Genomic DNA, 3,312 nt, shown 5'->3' on the forward strand with positions numbered 1-3,312 from the left:
CCGGCTGTGCACGCTACCGAGACAGTACCGGTATGCGAACCGCCAGGCGACGGGCGCGCATCGCTCGTTTCAGGGGACGTGGCCGGCCCCACAGGCCGTCACGACACACCCACGTCTCCGAAGCGGGACAAACGCCGCGCGCTTCAGTTTACGTAGCCGACCCTCAGCCAGACGTGGCCCGGGAACGGAATCCATGGACCGCAATGTGCGTTCGAAACGTCGATGTTCATGTGTCCTGCAGTTCACATGTCGACGCGCAATTTGCTGCGTTCTTCATCGACCCACGAGCCGAGTGATCCACCGTCCTGGGTGATCTTTTTACAGTTCCCACTGTCTCTTTCAAAACAGTTGCATAGGCGGGACTGAGGCGTTCGACGGCCCCTGTTCCAGTGTTTTGTGTCCAACGGCCTCACGGCCGATGGGCGTCGTACGGCTCCACTCCGGAGCGGACAGGCACTCGGGCGAACGTCATTCAAAACCGGCGCGAGGCGCCAGGTGCCGCAGGCCAGCCGCTCCAGAGCTTCAGCGCTCGTACCACACAACATTTTCCGTTAGTTTTGAGAAGCACGCGTGGTCCCGCACGCGGCGCACGGCTACTGCGAGCCGTACAGGTAGCGTGTTGCACGACACGACACGCACATCGAAAGACATGCAGTCTAGTCGGTAATGATCCTTCCGCAGGTTCACCTACGGAAACCTTGTTACGACTTTTACTTCCTCTAAATGATCAAGTTTGGTCATCTTTCCGGTAGCATCGGCAACGACAGAGTCGATGCCGCGTACCAGTCCGAAGACCTCACTAAATCATTCAATCGGTAGTAGCGACGGGCGGTGTGTACAAAGGGCAGGGACGTAATCAACGCGAGCTTATGACTCGCGCTTACTGGGAATTCCTCGTTCATGGGGAACAATTGCAAGCCCCAATCCCTAGCACGAAGGAGGTTCAGCGGGTTACCCCGACCTTTCGGCCTAGGAAGACACGCTGATTCCTTCAGTGTAGCGCGCGTGCGGCCCAGAACATCTAAGGGCATCACAGACCTGTTATTGCTCAATCTCGTGCGGCTAGAAGCCGCCTGTCCCTCTAAGAAGAAAAGTAATCGCTGACAGCACGAAGGATGTCACGCGACTAGTTAGCAGGCTAGAGTCTCGTTCGTTATCGGAATTAACCAGACAAATCGCTCCACCAACTAAGAACGGCCATGCACCACCACCCACCGAATCAAGAAAGAGCTATCAATCTGTCAATCCTTCCGGTGTCCGGGCCTGGTGAGGTTTCCCGTGTTGAGTCAAATTAAGCCGCAGGCTCCACTCCTGGTGGTGCCCTTCCGTCAATTCCTTTAAGTTTCAGCTTTGCAACCATACTTCCCCCGGAACCCAAAAGCTTTGGTTTCCCGGAGGCTGCCCGCCGAGTCATCGGAGGAACTGCGGCGGATCGCTGGCTGGCATCGTTTATGGTTAGAACTAGGGCGGTATCTGATCGCCTTCGAACCTCTAACTTTCGTTCTTGATTAATGAAAACATACTTGGCAAATGCTTTCGCTTCTGTTCGTCTTGCGACGATCCAAGAATTTCACCTCTAACGTCGCAATACGAATGCCCCCGCCTGTCCCTATTAATCATTACCTCGGGTTCCGAAAACCAACAAAATAGAACCGAGGTCCTATTCCATTATTCCATGCACACAGTATTCAGGCGGGCTTGCCTGCTTTAAGCACTCTAATTTGTTCAAAGTAAACGTGCCGGCCCACCGAGACACTCAATAAAGAGCACCCTGGTAGGATTTCAACGGGGTCCGCCTCGGGACGCACGAGCACGCACGAGGCGGTCGCACGCCTTCGGCTCGCCCCACCGGCAGGACGTCCCACGATACATGCCAGTTAAACACCGACGGGCGGTGAACCAACAGCGTGGGACACAAATCCAACTACGAGCTTTTTAACCGCAACAACTTTAATATACGCTATTGGAGCTGGAATTACCGCGGCTGCTGGCACCAGACTTGCCCTCCAATAGATACTCGTTAAAGGATTTAAAGTGTACTCATTCCGATTACGGGGCCTCGGATGAGTCCCGTATCGTTATTTTTCGTCACTACCTCCCCGTGCCGGGAGTGGGTAATTTGCGCGCCTGCTGCCTTCCTTGGATGTGGTAGCCGTTTCTCAGGCTCCCTCTCCGGAATCGAACCCTGATTCCCCGTTACCCGTTACAACCATGGTAGGCGCAGAACCTACCATCGACAGTTGATAAGGCAGACATTTGAAAGATGCGTCGCCGGTACGAGGACCGTGCGATCAGCCCAAAGTTATTCAGAGTCACCAAGGCAAACGGACCGGACGAGCCGACCGATTGGTTTTGATCTAATAAAAGCGTCCCTTCCATCTCTGGTCGGGACTCTGTTTGCATGTATTAGCTCTAGAATTACCACAGTTATCCAAGTAACGTGGGTACGATCTAAGGAACCATAACTGATTTAATGAGCCATTCGCGGTTTCACCTTAATGCGGCTTGTACTGAGACATGCATGGCTTAATCTTTGAGACAAGCATATGACTACTGGCAGGATCAACCAGGGAGCTGCGTCAACTAGAGCTGAGCAGCCGGCCGCCCGGGAGTGTGTCCCGGAGGCCCGCGCGAACACGCAAGCGTCCGCTCAATTATTCCGCAAACAGGAGGAGGCTGGGCTCCCCTGCACGATACACCTCGAAACCCTCTCAGGTCCCGGCGGCGCGCAGCGCCGTCCTAAGTACTTGGTCGGGTTCGAGAGAGGCGCAATCGCCCGGAGATAGGCGAGTAGACGCTTTCAGTGCGACCACCCGTGCTCCCAACTGAGCTTGCCGCTGCCGACAGAGGCCCGGGAGCGTGCTGTCGTGGTGTTGCCGGCGGGAGACAACACGCGGCCACAAACAGTGGCCGGGCAGCTCCAACGCCAGCGCCACAGAGGGGCAGAGCCCCACTTGGGTGCCAAAGCGAACTCTCCCAGCACAGCGCACGCGCCAACACATCCGCACAGCTGCGATACAAACCACCTGCGAGAACCGCGGGGGCGACCGAGCAGCAGACGGCGTCGCGGCGCCGAGTGCCGGGCGGCGGCGCATCCTCAACGCACACAGTCCTCAATCGGACCAGCACACTGCAGATGTCCACCGCGCTTCGCACCGGGCCCGCGAGGACCCACTTTGGCCGCACGGCGCCGCGCGTTGGGTGCGCCGGCGCGCAGCTGCGCCGCCTGCCGCGTCCGTCGGCCGGCGCGCCTGCCACTGGGCGCCCCCACCAGCCGGCTGTAGCGCGTGCGCCCACGCAGCGCGCGGCCAG

At 57.6% G+C, this 3,312-nt stretch overlaps 2 non-coding genes across 2 annotated transcripts; both read right to left on the bottom strand.

Annotated features, from left to right (window-relative positions):
- Positions 1 to 157: 157 nt before the first annotated feature.
- Positions 158 to 312, bottom strand: LOC126196562 (5.8S ribosomal RNA). The gene has a single exon (XR_007539048.1). It is a non-coding gene; the product is annotated as a 5.8S ribosomal RNA (ribosomal RNA).
- A 352-nt stretch (positions 313 to 664) lies between these two features.
- LOC126197145 (small subunit ribosomal RNA) lies at positions 665 to 2,573 on the bottom strand. The gene has a single exon (XR_007539541.1). It is a non-coding gene; the product is annotated as a small subunit ribosomal RNA (ribosomal RNA).
- Positions 2,574 to 3,312: the final 739 nt, after the last annotated feature.

Source organism: Schistocerca nitens, chromosome 7 (genome assembly GCF_023898315.1).
Source record: "Schistocerca nitens isolate TAMUIC-IGC-003100 chromosome 7, iqSchNite1.1, whole genome shotgun sequence".
NCBI lineage: Eukaryota > Metazoa > Arthropoda > Insecta > Orthoptera > Acrididae > Schistocerca > Schistocerca nitens.